The sequence below is a fragment of the Paramisgurnus dabryanus genome, chromosome 23 (genome assembly GCF_030506205.2).
Source record: "Paramisgurnus dabryanus chromosome 23, PD_genome_1.1, whole genome shotgun sequence".
Lineage (NCBI taxonomy): Eukaryota > Metazoa > Chordata > Actinopteri > Cypriniformes > Cobitidae > Paramisgurnus > Paramisgurnus dabryanus.
Window position 1 is genome coordinate 22,725,889 of NC_133359.1, and position 18,793 is coordinate 22,744,681.

The following is an 18,793-nucleotide window of genomic DNA, read 5'->3' on the forward strand; positions in this document are numbered from 1 at the left end:
TTTAAAGCCGGCAAATTACGCGAGTGGGGCTGAATAAGTGCTGGCAGCAGCAATCTTCAACCCGGTGGCATGACAACTCACAATTCGGCGCAAATTAAAAAATTGCCATTACACAGAGTTACTACAGAAGGCATGCGCGGGCATAGGAGAGAGAGCTCGCGCACAAGCCCATAACCTGTTTTATGTGGGGAAAACACTGCTAAGCTTTCATGATAAACTCGAATCAGTCGTCTTCTCTGCCAGTAACATCTGACGTTTACGTGAAAATGCAAGTACAAAAGACAGCCAACTTTTAATTCTTTAATTCAGTGTCATGTATGAGAGGCGCTGTCTAGGGGCTTCACGCAGAGAAAGAGAGAGAGCGCGCGTGCACAAGAGGCACCACCGAGCGCGCACAACAATAAATGAAGCCGTTTTAAATGAAAATAAAAATGTAACGTTAAATGTTGCGGCCATTGTTGATTTTGTGGCGCACACAAACAAATCAATGTATGGATAACACTGCCAGGAACAGAAGCCGCGACGCGTCGACGCATTTTACGCTTGTCGACGTATTTTCATAGTCTACGTAATCGATGACGTCGACGCGTCGTTGCAGCACTAATCGGGTCCCAAACCAACACAAAGTAAAGGATAGAAGTTGTCTTTCTCTGGAACAACCCTGGTGCTTGTAACATCAGAGATTTATATATTAATATGAGAACATGAATAAAACAACAATCTCTTAAATATGTCTTTATTAAACATAAGCATTTTATTAACGTTTTTACTAAATAAACAATACAGAAATCTCAAGGTTTGTATTTTATTCCTCATCCAGTGGTACATTAAATACAAATCTAGCTAATAATGGCAATGGCAATTTTATTAATATAGCACAAAACAACAAGTTGACCAATGTGCTTTACAATAAACTAATTAAAAAACAAAGAGAAAAAATGCTATGTATTCGCAAAAATGTAAAAGAATTAAAAAAAATCTAAATCGTATGTAAAAAAAAAATGTGTTTTAAATGGCAAAGTTTCTAGTGTGTCAAATAAATAGTATATGCATTGTTTTGCATGAATTGATCAAAGAGATATGTCAAAGGCTTGCCTGCTGGAATAGAATTGCTATGCACATCTCTCGTACACCCAATGAGTGTTGATGTCATTTTTGTCGCATGCACCAACACACTCATGCGGACGCTTCGAGTATAAACAAGGTTTATATTCATGGTGTCGCAAAATAGCACAGATAGATACACTTGGATGTTCTCAAGATTTTCTTAAGAAGTACAAAAAAAAGAATTGTTTGTATATTAACTCTTTCGCAGCCATTGACGAGATATCTCGTCAATTAAGAGAAAACGCTTCCCTGCCAATGACGAGATTTTTAGTCTTTCCACAATCCTGCTATTATCCACCAGGTGGCGCCCTTCCACAACTTTTTAAACCCGGAAGTATTGCCATATGGCAAGCGGCTGCATGTCCGTGTCTGTTTTAAAGATCGCTCTGAATGGGATCTCTATGAAAAGTCCGTCACAAAAATGGAATTATATTTGCTTTTTGCTCAAAATGTGGTGTTTTTGCAGAAACCTACCCATATTCAAAAGCTGATTACAAAAGAACCACTGAAGGTAGGATGAAACGTTTTTTTTTTTTTTTTTGAACGCAGAGGGTCTGTTCTTTCATTTGGTATATTGTATGTTTATATATAAGAAGAACATTTTCTGGAAGGCATTAAACTTTGGTAAAAATCATCAGAGAAAGCCAGCAGAGGATATTTGTTCACATGTAACTTTAACATTTCTCGCAAAATTAGACACATGAGGTGTCATGAAACATTTTAATAAAAAAGTAAAAGCAAAGTAAGAGTATCAAAATAAGAAGCATACAGTTACAAACATCTCTTCATGTACTATTTTGCACAAGATTTCAAATAACATCATAATAATCAATTTTGTTTGTTTTTCCACATTCAAGGGGAAAATTTTCATTACCGCAACGTGTCCATGACTGGATTTGGGTTATTTGATTTGGGTTCTTTTTGGAAATATTTATAATTAAAAAATCTAAAAAATAAAAAGTTTCAGTGCATGTTATACTATAAACATTTACAGTAAAGAAACATGTGGTATTTGGTGATCATTGGTAAATGTAGAGACAATAATAAGGAATATAAATGTGTCCAAGACCAATTTTCTCATCCTCCGCAACAATTTTCAATCATTGTTTAAACCCTCAAGGAACTAACATTTTCAAAAAAAAAATTGTTGTAAGAGACATAATTGACTGTGACACTCAAGATGGCTACCAGGTAAGCAGTTTTTATTTGTTTCTCTCCAGATAAAAGTTGAAATTTTGTTTGTCATTGTACCTAGACAACTTTTTAGTTCTCATTACCGAAACATGGGTTCGTAAATGTATATATTTAATGTAATATCATGTTGCGGTAATGATCATTTTTGATAATGATAATCTAAAAAATGTAAATAATTGTATATGAAATATTTTTTAAATCCTCTAAAAATAATGATTATAGTAAGTTCAGACCTTATATGTGCAAAAAAAATTGGCTTCAAGGGCTTTTTAAAAAATCTGATGCTGGACACTTTCTAAATCTGGATTTCGTGAGAATCACCCATTATTAAAACATATTGTTTGCCAAGCCATGTTATTTTTTATTGTCTGGAGGAAATATAAGAGGAGTCACTAGGAGAAGTCACACAATACCAGACATTTCAAAACTTTTTGTAAACCTTCATTCTCTGTCATGCAATTATTTTCAACATCCTATGGCTTCATTAGCTGGGATGTCCGTGGTGCTGAACCAACGTGCATCATGCATTAGTAGATCACCCGCAAAATGGGAACCAGAGGAAGCTGAGTCTGGCTCTCTGACCAAACACTCAGACCTTTGCAATACAATAAAGACGTGCACTTTGTAAAGCCATAAATAAACGGACACAAAATCCACTGCCATTTATTGATCACAGGTCATGCTGAGCCCATAACTGTACAAAAATAGAGAAAAGGAGGCAGTTTTCGTGACATAGAGGCGAAATAAAAAATTATCCACTGACAGGTAGTGACATGTATCATCAACCATTAAAATGCTCTTTGACTTCTTTTAATCACCTTTTCTGAGGAGACCTTGGGTTCAGCACCCTGTCTTCATTCTTTACTAAGAGGTGCCGGGTTTGAAAAATCATTATGCATTTTTATGACTAGCGACTTTCCTCACCGGCTGCCCTTTAAGACTGTTTCCTCGGAGGTCGAGCTCAGCACGAGTCTCCTGTTTGACAGGAATCTCAAACAGGTCGGCCTTTGTTCATGTATGCTAAAGGATGCAAAAATAAACAGATATTTCAATTCCTAATGCTGTGTATAAAGGTCAGTCCCATTATGCAAAACATTTCCGTCTTCAGCATCAATTTTGTAAATGGCTAAATGCATGATTATTTTCTTTATCACGCTTCTTTTTCTGAATGTCGATGCGTCCTTTTTTTTCTTTTTTTAGCGGCTGTCAATCACATTCTGCCCAAAATCTCTATTTGTGCTCTATGCAAGAAAGAAATTATTGTGGGAATTTGCTATTTTACAGAACTTCATATATAAATACAAATATATTCATTTCAGGACACAGTTTAGTACATATGTATCTCTTCAACAAAACAAGTCTCATATCTACAGTAAATACGGACAGTTAGTCAGATAAACAGACATGCCTGATGTCCTTGTGATTTTTGGTAAATCTGTAAGGAATAACATATCCCGTCTGTCACTGTTGTTCTCTGCCTTCTGCCCATCTTGAAAGCATTTCACTGTAAACAGCCAATGAAGTACGCTTAGCGCATCTTTAATCTTCCATGATTAAAATCTTATCTTAATTATATGCCTATAAGCTCTCTACATTTAAAAATGACTACAGTCCTGTCCCAAAACAAAACACTTAAGAGCAAACATTATAAATGCCATAAAAAACATGACAGGTAGCAGAAAAGTTTAGAAAAAATTAAAGATAGGCATCAGATGACAAGAACTTTTGTTTGCCAAGATATAATCTCACCTGATCATTGATCACAGACAGAAAGCCACAGTACTCAACCTTATGTTGCATTCGGACTAGCAGCGACTAGCAGTAGCAAAGCGCTGCGATCTCATTTATAGAAGGTTGACAATTTCCGGTGTCACGAGGGACAGTGACCGTTGGCGACGGGATGGGGCGTGTTCAGTCGCGCAACAAATTTGAGAAAAGTTTAACTTTTTACAAATGATGAGTGATTTTGGGGGGCGACTAGCAATGAGAGTGAAGCAGTGGAGTTCACGTCATCCGTCTCTCGATAGTTACCTGAATGGACTGTACTCATTTGTTTATGACAACCAGATTTAGAAACGCCTCCTAATAACCTAATTGAAAGAGACAAGCGAAACACAGCGACAAAGTCGCTAATAATGTGAATGTAGGGTTACGCATCAATGTAACAGGTAAGCTACGCATTTAAGGACAATGAAGACAATGCCGTGTTACTTCACAAATGTATTACATTTTTGTACCTGAAAAGTAGGGGTTTAAAAACGCAGGGTTAGTTATAACACGGACCGTTTACATTGTTGAAGACTATGCCATGTTACTTCACAAATGTATTACATTTTTGTACCTGAAAAGTAGGGGTTAAAAAAACTCGGGGTTAGTTGTAACACGGACCGTTTACATTGTTGCAAAGGGTTGAACCATTTGTTTTTCTGGTCATTTTTTCACGCTCCCAAAAGACAGCCTCCCGCAAATTTATGGGAATATATAATGTTTTTATCATAGAGTTGTTGATGAAAGAGTGTTTTGGTGGCATTGATGTTTTTTTTTCAGTTTCTGATTTGGGTGTGTAAGATACCAAATCCAATGCTATGTCATATTTATCAGTGTCTTGTTGACTAAAACACAGCATCATTTTGAAATATGTCTGCAGCTCTTAGCAACTTTTTTGGTAGGCTTGAAAATATTTTTACCCAGCGGGGTTAATTGTAACGCTGTGTCAGCACTTACAATATGAAAACCGCTAACGTTAGCGTAATTCTTGCCGTTGCTTTAAATAGGCTACACATGAATGATTGCTGGCTGCCAACAAAATAAATGTGCCTGTCTTATCAAAAATTGTGTTTCAAAATGTATTTTTGTTCATATCTTCAATATTGATTGAATAAGGTCATGTCAAAGATTAAAATCATAATAAAATTAATGGCTTTAATCAGACTTTGATGCTCATTATCTTAGAATTTGATTTTGAGACTTTAGTTTTTACAGACTGGGTCACATATATATTTTTTGTAAAATAATTTTTATAACTTTAAATAAAATTTATAACTGAACTATGGTTAGATGAGGGATGAATAGTGTAAATACCTGTCTATTATAGACAGATAAACAATATCCGCTTCAAGTATATAGACTTAATAGTATTGAAATATTTGTCTGCAAACTTAATTTTTAGCGAGTGTTACAACTAACCCCCTGCCTGTTGCACCTATGGGGTAAGTTGTAACGCTTGCACTTCTGTCACGTTTGGTGTAACTGTCCAAGACTGGTAAGCAATAGAAACAAACTTCAAATGTTAACTTGTAGCAGAGATGTGTGTGTTGCTTGTGTAAAAATATAATTAATCAAACTCAAATATTTTTTTAATGATTGAGCCAAAACCAAAAAGCGTTAGGTTGTGCCCCGCTCTCCTCTACAGTTAGACAAGCCTGTTAATTTCATTTGTATGTTTGTTCTGTTGTATTTATTTGTGATATAACTCATCATTTAGTGTCACATAGTGTCATAACCTTTTTTTTATTAAGGTTACATGGGGGAAAATGCCAAAAACAAATATAAGTCCTATTTTATTTTAGTGCTTTTTGTTGTAGGGTCAATGGAAATTGTGGCAGGGCAAGTAAGACTGGACCAGTAGAAAAGGCATAGAGCCTTATATAATACATTTATGAGCTCAACTCATAGAGAATCTTCAAGCACTTTTATATTGTGCAACCATTAGAAAAAAGACAATACGGGACTTCTCACTGCTTCATGTGAGCCGTCTGCCAACAAATCCATCAGCTTCTGCTACACACTTGTTGCTATGGAAACCCTTCAGATAGCAGGTGAAGATCATGACAGAGAACCTCTTGAGTTATACAGGTCCCCACCCCCCAGCAGAACAATGTTTCGGGATTTGGCATGGGTGTGTCACTAGCTGAGAGGAAAGCTGCTTTAGTGCCAATTAAACATGAGCGGATAGTTCTACTAGCCGGACAACTAAGCCCACTAACTTTATGTTCGTTATTAAGCAATTGAAAGCAGGTCGTTGCTTAGGAGTCCATCACGAGTTTATTGTCCGATCACAGTAACTGCACATCAATCCTCAATTCCCAAACTCCCCAGAGAGTCCCACTTGCACATAAACACGGCTTATTCACTACTCTGTATGATCAAAAAACATGTAGGGCAAAGATTTGTCATCCAAATCTGACCTACATCTAAGTGACTCCCCCAGGACATCGCTGCACGCTGAGACAACGGAGCACAGAAGCCAGATGACAAGAACATTCAGACTGATGAGTACCAACCAGCTCAAATACATCACTTTTTACTCTTAGAAATAAAGGTGCAACATTTTTTTGTTCCCCAAAGAACCTACCAGGGGAAAAGACCCTTAAAAGAATCGTCCCTATAGTCTTCAAATTCTTATTGGTTATACAAAGATTTTGTGGACGATACCGGTCCTTTATGGAACCATAAGCCTAACAAAAAAATAAATAAATTATTTTACAGTGTAACTGTAAAATGACTAATGTGACCGCTTGCCAACTCCAAAATGTCTCTCTGCACTTAGTGCATGAGTTTGGCTGATGCTGGTGCTTTGACAGCCATTTTCTCAAATAAAATATCCCCTTATGTCTGATTTGGGCACCGGCTGGCACGGATGGACATGCATCGATCTCTGTCAGACACCAGTTAGTTCGGCCAACGGGTTGAGCGCGGCACAAATTCTGTGTTATCCTGCCAAAAGTGTTTTCTCTATTCTTCAACTTCAAACCATAAAAGCCATCATTTCAGGTTAGTGTTTATGAGAAGCAAGTAGCTCGTGAACGGAGAACTCCCCAAACTTACTGCGTTGCTTTACTCTGGGAGTCTGCCAGTCGATGGCAGTGGGGTTGCTATGGAAACAGCCAGGACTTATCTTGGAGGAGGGGACACATTTTATCACAAAGTAGGACTGAGAAGCCCAAATATCTTTTAATATAAACTATCATGCTTTTCTGATTCACTACAAATACAGAACCAGAGTGCCTGTACCTCAACTGATAAAGCATTGCATTCACAAGCAAAAGTCATGTGTTTGATCCTAGGGAACACAATACTGAAACTATGGTAATGACATTCCGCCCAAAACTGAAAGAAAAACAAAACGTTGCATAGAAAATAGGAATAACCAATCATCAAATGCAAAAATACTTAAGTATATTGTGCATAGTATATTAAGTAGTAATATATATTTCTATAAGTCCTGGATTAATCTAAACCCTGTCTGGGAAACTGCCCCTCAGTCTTTACTGGTTTTATGATATATTTTCATCTCATCTTTTTGGAATAAAATCTGACTGGAATTTTCCCAAATTTCCTTCCAGTTCACAAAGTCAATTTAAGTGGAACTCATTTGTAAAATGGTGAGGTTTTGGTGGATTTTCTCAATGAACCCCGTAAAACACACATCACAAATGTTTCAGTTGCCTGTTTTTCTCTTTTTACGTACTTGAATGTTTGTTGCTGATAATATCCACAGCATGTGTGCAAATTACAGCGAGGCACGAAGCCCAGTTATTAAGAATGAAAAAAAAAAAATGCTTTTTACGTCCTAGAGAATGAGACGTACAGCTGGTTTAGATTTGCATGTGCTTTGAACTCACTCACTCTCACACACCTCCCCTCTGTATTCCCGGTAATTTGAGCATACAGTAATAATGAATCAGGGTAGAGAAGTACTACATGATCTCCGTTTCCTGTTTTTATATAAGTGGTTCATTTAGAAGTTGCTGCTGAAATAATGAACTCCATGCAGCTATGGGAAAATTACTGAAATAAACTCTGAGATGAATGTGCCAAACATGCTTTTAACTGCACTAACAAGTCTAAATAAGCAATAACAGTAGAAAAAAAACATTATTATCTCTCATGACTTTATATGACAAATTATATTTAAAGAAAATATTCTTATGCTGCATTACACCAACCGCGGTGTGAAGCGTGAGTGATTTCAATGTTAAGTCAGTGTGAAGACGCGTTGACGCGCGTTTGAAGGTCCCGCGGCGCGGATGTGGTGTTTGGCGCGGTGTGGAAAACGCGTTCACACGAAAGGCGTGAATTGAGCATTGTGCGCGGTATGCGCGAATGGTGCTTTTTGTGCATTTTGCGGTTCACGCAAATTTGCGGCTGACGCGGAATTTTCCCCGCATTAACCAATCAGGGGCCTGCTTGCTGCTGTGGTGGCAGCCCCGCCCGGAGTCACTCATTCAACCAACGCTTGATATTGTCCGTAAGCAGTCACCCGGAGCTATATGACACAAGTTCTTATTTCTATAGAGGAGACGGGAATAAAAAGGACCTCGCTTGGAAGAGTGTCAGTGAGGACATTGGGCAACCTGGTAAGTTGTAATACACATTTCACTTTTGAGTCACATGACGTTTATTGACCCGCGCTGTTTATTTTCCCCCTATAGTAAGGTTACCGAATACAAACCGGTAACTCTCTCGATAAATGCATAATCAACATCAATCATCTTGCAAACACACAACCGCATAGCACTTGCCCCTCCCACAAGATGCGGATTATGCCTCTGACGCGTGGGAATGCATTCAAACTGTTCAAGTAGCAAAACTAGGCGCAGTTGATGCGATTTTGATGCCTGAAACGCAGTTGGTGTAAACAGCATTACAGTTATTTAAAGATGCACACATTATTCCATTTATTACTTCCTGTTTATGAGCACGTTCAACCCTATTTTTTATTTATTTTTACACCACCATGGTCTACGAAATTTCCAGGTAGATTTTTCTGCCCCTGCCATCATACATAATGGCTCTTGCAACCTCTTCCTCATCCCAGTCAGTCGCCATAGTTCTTATACTACGCTGAGGCTACCTTTCATTCACTTCTCCCCAACGTGACGTCATCGCCCATACGGAAATGTAATATATGTGAATATATGAAATATTCCTATATGAAATATATGGTAATATAAAGTAGAAACATATATGTACATATATGTACAACCATATATGACACCTATTCGAAAATGGAACAATTTCATATATTGACATATATGTCTATCCCATACAAATATATGTCTATGTGTGCAAAAAACATACATAGACATATATGTCATCTATATAATTATTTATATATGTGACATACATGACTTCACATATATGTCTAATATATGTTGCATACATATACTTATCATATATCATAAAATAATTAAATTTGAACCGTGGTTTTTATCTATTTTTCGCATGTTTCAGACCACAGGTAGGATGTACAACCCATTCACACAACTTAACACACAAACACAATTTATTATTTGTAATGTACCTGATGAGTCCAGTCGGGCCTCGAACCCGGGTCCTCACGTTGAAAGTCGTCCGCGCTATCCACTGATCCACCCAGCAGATGGATGGGAGGGGCTAACAACTTAAGCCATTTGTGTGTTACTGAAGTAGGCGCTGTTTAGCTTGTATTTTACAGTGTTCGTTTTATTATTCCTCCTGTTTTTATTTTATGCAGGGGTACACAGTGCAAATTTAACCCTTGTGCGTTGTTCAAATTTAATACATCCACTAAATTAAACATCTGTAAAAATGTATCAGAATATTTTTTCACTTTTTTTGCATAAATTTGTTAGTCAGTTCTGATCAAAACTACCAAATTTTTACAAAAATTCCATGATTTTAACTCTTTAATTGCCAAGTTCATAAGTGGATTTGGGGAAAATCTAAATGACAAATTTTCAATAGAAAAAGTGATTGTAGACTGGATTTTTTTAACCTTTTTCGCAGTCTTGGGCATGTCAAATATAAAGTAAAAACATTGGCTTTTGATTATTGTTTTCTTCCTCATTTATTGTTAGTGGCTGTTTTTGCCCCATTGACTTCCATTATAACCACATTTTTTGATTGCAGAGCAATGACACCTTGTTATCATGCATTTTTGAATGTTGGTGGTTTTTCCTTTTGCAAAGAGGTCAAATTTGTCATTTTTACTGTTGATCACCATGTGGCACCATTAACCCTTTAGTAGACCTGTGCTGTGCAGAGCTTAATTTCTAGCTTGTACATTGAGTAATATGGGGGCGGTTTCCCGGACAGGGATTATCTTAATCCAGGACTAGGCCTTAGTTTAATTAGGAAATATAACTAGTTTTAACAAACATGCCTTACTAAAAACATTACCTGTATGCATTTTGAGGCAAAACAAAGGGCCCTGATGTATTTTAAGATATGTCAGTGCAAGTTGTTTTCAGTTTGGACAGCTCTTAAAAATGTTTTAGTTTAGGACTAGTCTATCTGTCCGGGAAACCGCCCCCATGGAGTATAACTCCATAATAAAAGTATAGTATTGTGCCAAATGCATGCAGTTTGAAACTAGGCAGGGTTATAATGTTATGACCCTAATAATTTTTAAACAATATATTTACAGACCTATATAGGCTATGTTGTTTTAGAAATCTAGACATAAAACATATTGATATCATATGGTTGGAGCATACAGTATCATGTAAAAATCCATCTTATATGGTTGTAAAATACAAACCCATATAAGAATTCATACATATACATATTTTAAATATATGTATTTAAATACATTTTAATATGAGTATTCCATATAGGTTTAAAACATATATCTTCATATATCAAGAGTATCTATATATGTGATATTAATATATGTATTTATATACATTTTAATATGAGTATTTCATATAGGTTTAAAACATATATCTTCATATATCAAGAGTATCTATATATGTGATATTAATATATGTATTTATATACATTTTAATATGAGTATTTCATATAGGTTTAAAAAATATATCTCATATATCAAGATTATTTATATATGTGATATTCATATATGTATTTATATACATTTTAATATGAGTATTTCATATAGGTTTAAAACATATATCTTCATATATCAAGAGTATCTATATATGTGATATTAATATATGTATTTATATACATTTTAATATGAGTATTTCATATATGTTTTAAACCTATATATTCATATATCCAGAGGATCTATATATGTGATATTAATATATTGCATATATATGTAACATATATGCCAAGATCGGTTTTGATATAGGGACATATATGTCATATATTACATTTCCGTATGGGCGCCGAATTGCGTGAAAAAAAACGTAAAAAAATGGCCTTTAAGACCATTTTTGAGACATTTTAAAAACTGATATACATATCTTGAGTGATTTATGTAACAATTAATCGACAGTGGTGGTTAACCTGCAACACGCCCTTTAAAATAGCATTTAAACTAACCTTCTTAGACCTAAATCAATTTTTTTTTTGCACCATAATACTTAATTCTGTGTTGCACACAAAAGTGGACAATTACACTGCTTCCTAACCCCAAATAGCTGGAAGAAATCTGAAAAAAGACAATCCAAAGCTCATGTCTTAGGAGGTTAAACTGGCCATGGAAAAATTATGCTTAAAGGAACAGTATGTAGGATTGTGGCCAAAACTGGTACTGCAATCACAAAAAACTTGTGGCTAAAACTGGTACTGCAATATCACAACTGGTGGCCAATACACAACATGACAACATAAACATCAGTTGAGGGCTGCAACTCCACTTTTTAAATGACAATATCCTGGCCAGACCACTGTTGTCAGTGATGTAAGTATGTGAAATGAAAATGATTTCTTAATGTCTAGTGACATATCAGGGCCATTTTATGATTAAATGATATAAATTTCTTGCATACTGTTCCATAAAATGGAATTTGTTTTGAACTGACCACGCCCACCAGATGTTGAATTGAAATTTCAATTGTTCTGGCTACGCCCACATGCTGTTAAATTGTAATTTGGATTGAACGTCCTGCACTCTAAACGGTGCTAAATAACACTAAAAGTGGTTCACTGGCTCGTAATCATAGAGGAACCATTTTAAGTGCCATATAGCAACTATGTAGCACCTGTGTAGAACCATATTGTGCTATATAGAACCATATCTGGTGCTATAGTGGTGCTATATCACCCCTGGATGGTTCTTCATAGGTGCTATATAGCACTAAAAATGGTTTCCCTATGATTACGAGCTTTTAGTGCTATTAAGCACCAATTTTTGTAGAGTGTGTACATCCACAGTAGTTCCCGTATAGCTCAGTGGTAGAGCATTGCGGTAGCAGCGCAAAAGGTCATGAGTTTGACCCCAGTGAACACACATAATGATAAAAATGTATACATTGTCATGCAAGTTGCGTGAGATATAAGTGTCTGCCAAATTAAATTGAATTAAACTGGCCACACCCATTAGGTGATAAATTGGTATTGTAAATAATGTTTGTGTAAGTTTATAAGCAATAAAAAGAGGTTTAGCTCTCTAAACCCTTGTATCACAATGATTTATTTGTATTCATTTAAAGAAAAAGTTCAGTCAGATACCAAGAATGTGGCATCTTCGCCAGATCTTTATTGGCGTGGCTGTGTGCCAACTGCGAGAAAACAGGTGTTGCTTCTAAACGTCATCCGTGCTGCCCAAGCCCAGCGGTTCATGTTATTTCAAGATTAATTGATGCCTGAGGCTCCATTGCATGAAAGCACCAGAATAGATGTCCTGTTCCTATCCACTCCTGTACCTCTGACAGCTTTACAAGAGGACCGCGGTACGTCATCGTACCATCTCTGGTCTACATCACTCCGGGAATAACCCATCAAGGCAAAATGACTCATGAAACAGGTGGAACATGCAGGTTAAGACTGGATTTCTTTCCTCGCCATCATCTAAGCAGCCAGCCTACCTGCATGGTCTCAACATCTATTTAGAGACCTGATGGTTTACATGGTTCACTGATCTCAAATCCTCTCCCGGGACAATGAGACTGCAGATTGCATTATTGATAATAAGACTAAGATTTTTCAAAATAATGGAGCTGTTGCAATGGTGTTGTACTGAAAAACTGAGCACAGCACTTAACCTCAGGTTACTCTATCGCATATCCCTGTAATAAGTTTGTGAACCACTGTTCCTGTAGCTCATTTAGGGCATTGTGATAGATAGCAGCTCAAAGGTCATGGGTTTGATTTTCAGTAGACACACATACAGTACCGATAAGAAAAGTGTTGCTTAAATGCACCGCGTATACGTATAAATGGTCTATGTCAACGTCACATAAACTAAATTCAAGCTGTTGACATCTCTACAAAACTGATTCACCAGTCATTTTATAAAAAACAACCTGACACCGATTCAATATTTCGCTGTACAGTAATGAGCTTCTCATCACTGGATTTGGATCAGGGACATGACCAGCTGTCAGGACTGGCGATTCAGCCCAGATCAGATGGAGTCCAACAAGGCTACTCTCTTGACCTGCTGTCATCTCCATTTCCCTCCATCAGTTCTCTATCTATTCACCCCACCACCGACACCTCCAGCAGTGCCTTGTGGTCCAGTACGGCTGTGAGCAGAGGCTTAGCTACCCAATTACCCACCGAGGAGAACAATGAGCTCAAAATAACAGCGAGCGAGAGAGACCGTATTCTGGCCCGTCTGACGTCAGGCTAGCCATGGCAACTCGCCCGCTCTGATGAACCTGCCCACAGACATCAAACATTGCTTTTATTAAGATCAAAGCTTCCATTCTCGTCTACCAGAATTATTTTCTGATTTCTGCACAGCTCATCTGTGAGCACCAGGAGCTACGGTTTGGCGTGTAGCACGGTGCACGGGTCATTTTAATAAATGGTGGACATTCAAACGCACAACAGGAAACAGAAATGTGTAAGCCAAAAGTGAAGAATACTTGAAACTCTGTTTTTCTCAGAAGACCCCTATGCGTCTCTAAAGGAGAGATCTCAACAATTTATTAAACTGTATTCGCCAAAATAGCAAATCTCAATAAAAGATACACACATTTAAACAACCTTCAACAGGTGCGGGATCAAGTATGAATATAGACAAGGGAAATCCGCATACTGTTTATATATGAAGAGCTAAGATGCAAAACCCTCTAAGTGCCTCTTACAGATCTTCACGATAGCAAGGTCTGCAATCAAACATTAGCGATTTAAGCATGAATTATTGTTCACATTAACTGTACTGTATATATTTACTGTGCTTAAACACATGGGTCGTTATTTGTATTTGATCTCTCCAAAGAAACTTCAATAAAATGTCCTCTGGGTCCTCTTACAATCATACACAGCACTTATGCTGAACTATAGATCATATTGACACCTCTGCAAGAAAAGTTTATATCTACTGGAGAGCAGAATGCATGTAATTTTGTCTCTTGTGTGATGGATGAAGATAAGCATGTGTGTGTGTGTGTGAGTTTCCTCTGGGTATGAATGACAAATCCAATCTAATTCAGTGCATTGCTTGCCAGAGGTTCTCCTCAGTCTATCAGTGTGCACCTGGACAACACACAAACATACACACAAACACACACTCGCTCTCTTCCAGGGCATAACAGGCAGACAGGCAGAGAGATATGACATGCATGTGAGTAGCCAGAGACAGCTTTAACACAATTTTCAGAACCTTCAGTAATCATAGCAAAAAATTAAGGACTGACAGCTGACCTGCTATCGGAAGTTAGAAGAACTTCATGTTTTACAGAATGGAATTTCATATATTCCTTTAAAAATAGAGAAAAACCACTGATCTATATAAATGACTGGATTGCGCATGACGTCACACTTGTGAAGCCACCGCGCCGCCATGTTGGTATACCCAAACGTTCTATTACATCAATGGACGTTATCAGATTTTAATGATAAAACATCACTTTAATCGTCTTCGTTTTTATATGTGAACTTACCCTGTACATTATTACAACACAAACGTCCAAAGCATGTAAATAGTTATTTACTGAAAGTTGTACATTTTGCGTTTTAATCAGTTATTATAAATTCATCTTTATTACAGTATCAGATCAGCAGACAGACCGCAGCATTTAGTATTAATGACAATAAACGAGCTCATTCTGAAATCTATATAAATAATCATGCTTTGTACCGTGTGTTCATGCAATAATTTGCTAGTTTTGTAATTATGTTATCTAAACTTATTTAAAGAAATAACGCTGACCGTCACAGTGTAGCTGAATGTCAAAAAAACTTTATTTATACCCGTGTCATTAACAAATGCAACAGACACACTCACCTTAACGGTTTTTTATAAATCCATTATCCTGCCCGATTAAAACATAAACATTGCAAATAACACCAGAATTAACAAATAATTAACGTACACATATCCTAAAAAATAACCTTGTGTAACTGATACGCTGTAAAGGGGGTAAATTTTAATCATGATTTTGAATGGAAGTCAATGGCGCTCTCTGCCGGTTGGGTATACCAAGATGGCGGCTCAAACTCTGCGCTGGCTTCACGTCACGCAGTTACGTCAAGCGTTCTATGCGCAATCCAGTCATTTATTTAGATCAGTGAGAAAAACTCAAATGAGATGTCTCTAAATATACATAAGCATTGACACGGAAACCTCACAAAAGATTTACCTTCTGGTCTTCTTACTTTCAAATTTGGTCTTGTTTATGTCCGTCTCAGATGTTTCTCTTTAAATATCATATGACAAATATAAAGTAGGTCTCTGAGCAATACCATTCTTTGGAGTTGTGTAAAGCTGACATGCTCAGTGAATCTCCACCCAGCTGTCCAAATTGGGGTCATGTCTGTTATGCATCGTGAGAGAAAGGTTTTCAATAAATCTTTTACATCGATTTTCTGTATATTGAGCATCCAGCTGACACGCACAAGAAATAAATGTGTAAAATAACAAAACTGACCACTGTGATATAGATGGAATAAATATCAAATGAAAATCATAGCTGCAATATTCTTTAGGATCTTTTCACCCTCTTTAGAAAACATACCAGCATTCAGATTGGATGCTTGATCTGATCTGCATCTGTCTGCATGTATTGTAACCTGGTTTCTTGCAAATTCAAACCCTGTGCACTAAAGTTTAGCAGGACATAACAGTAACTATATTAACCCATTAAACTCCTGAAAACGATACTGCAAAATATGTCGTTAAACTTCTGTCACTGTAAAATCTGTCAATAAACTCCTGTGTGACTGTAAAATCTGTCGTTAAGATCATGCTTACTGTAAAATCTGTCAATAAACTCTTGTATGACTGTAAAATTTGATGTTAAGCTCATGCTTACTGAAAAATCTGTCGACAAACTCCTGCTTACTATAAAATCTATTGATAAAGTCCTGTGTGACTGTAAAATCTGTAATTAAACTCATGTGTCACTGTAAAATCTGTCGTTAAACGACTGCTTACTATAAAATCTGTCAATAAACTCCTGTGTGACTGTAAAATCTATCGTTAAGCTCATGTGTCAATGCAAAATCTGTCGTTAAGATCATGCTTACTATAAAATCTGTCAATAAACTCCTGTGTGACTGTAAAATCTGTCGTTAAACTCATGTGTGGCTTTAAAATCTGGCATTTAACTCCGTTGTGAGTGTAAAATCTGGCGTTGAACTCCGGTGTGACTGTAAAACCTACCGTTAAACTCCTGCTTACTGTAAAATCTATTGCTAAACTACTGTGTGACTATAAAATCTATCGATAAAGTCCTGTGTCACTGTAAAATCTGTCGTTAAACTACTGCTTACTATAAAATCTGTCAATAAACTCCTGTGTGACTGTAAAATCTGTTGTTAAGCTCATGTGTCACTGTAAAATCTGTCGTTAAGATCATGCTTACTGTAAAATCTCTCAATAAATTCCTGTGTGACTGTAAAATCTGTCAATAAACTCCTGTGTGACTGTAAAATCTGTCGTAAAACTCATGTGTGGCTCTAAAATCTGTTGTTAAACTCCTGTGTCACTGTAAAATCTGTCGTTAAGATCATGCTTACTGTAAAATCTGTCAAAAAATTCCTGTGTGATGTGGGATTTTTATGTTGTGGTTGCCAATAACAGGTCAGTGACTGTAAAATCTGTCGATAAACTCCTGTGTGACTGTAAAATCTGTCGTTAAACTCATGTGTGGCTGTAAAATCTGTTGTTAAACTCCTGTGTCACTGTAAAATCTGTCGTTAACCTGATAAGGAACACTGTGCCGTACACGGCACACCCCCTCCCTTGCACGTGAGGCTGCATTACGTCATTGTAACTTTGAAGCATTAAATCTTCAAAATATACGGTCATGCGGCACATCGTTGTAAAGCTTAGACTTTCGGGATTCCATTAAGCGCACACAGAAAGCATAATATGATTTTTAGCAGTCATAAAACTGTAATCTAGTTGTTAGTTACCTGAACCGGGCGGCGCCGATTTAGGATATTTACTTACCTTCAAAATCTTTCCTTTATCCGCTTCGGTGAAATTGTCCAAAACAAATTGTTCATAAATCCCCAAAAGTCCAAGGAAATGGAATATCCAAGCCTTTTAATCCAAAACGATTTGTTCATCTCACAATCTTGACATTTCTGACCGAATTACGATATAAATAGTGTATACAATAAGTTCACTAACAGACATTCGTTCGAATCTCACTTTTCATTCACGATTTATAATGAATATATTCGGATGTCATGTTTATTGTGCAACGTCTGAGGAACAAATGCGCCCCCTTGTGGAATTTCAGCCGTTCCATAAGAGGCTACACTCCTGTGTCACTGTAAAATCTGGCGTTAAACTCCAGTGTGACTGTAAAATCTGGCGTTGAACTCCGGTGTGACTGTAAAACCTGGCATTAAACTCCTGTGTCACTGTAAAATCTGGCGTTAAACTCCAGTGTGACTGTAAAACCTGGCGTTAAACTCCTGCTTACTGTAAAATCTATTGCTAAACTACTGTGTGACTATAAAATCTATCGATAAAGTCCTGTGTCACTGTAAAATCTGTCGTTAAACTACTGCTTACTATAAAATCTGTCAATAAACTCCTGTGTGACTGTAAAATCTGTTGTTAAGCTCATGTGTCACTCTAAAATCTGTCGTTAAGATCATGCTTACTGTAAAATCTCTCAATAAATTCCTGTGTGACTGTAAAATCTGTCAATAAACGCCTGTGTGACTGTAAAATCTGTTGTAAAACTCATGTGTGGCTGTAAAATCTGTTGTTAAGATCATGCTTACTGTAAAATCTGTCAAAAAATTCCTGTGTGACTGTAAAATCTGTCGATAAACTCCTGTGTGACTGTAAAATCTGTCGTTAAACTCATGTGTGGCTGTAAAATCTGTTGTTAAACTCCTGTGTCACTGTAAAATCTGTCGTTAAACTCCTGTGTCACTGTAAAATCTGGCGTTAAACTCCTGCTTACTGTAAAATCTATTGTTAAACTACTGTGTCACTATAAAATCTATTGATAAAGTCCTGTGTGACTGTAAAATCTGTCGTTAAACTACTGCTTACTATACAATCTGTCAATAAACTCCTGTGTGACTGTAAAATCTGTCGTTAAACTCCTGTGTCACAGTAAAATCTGCCGTTAAACTCCGGTGTGACTGTAAAATCTGGCGTTGAACTACGGTGTGACTGTAAAAC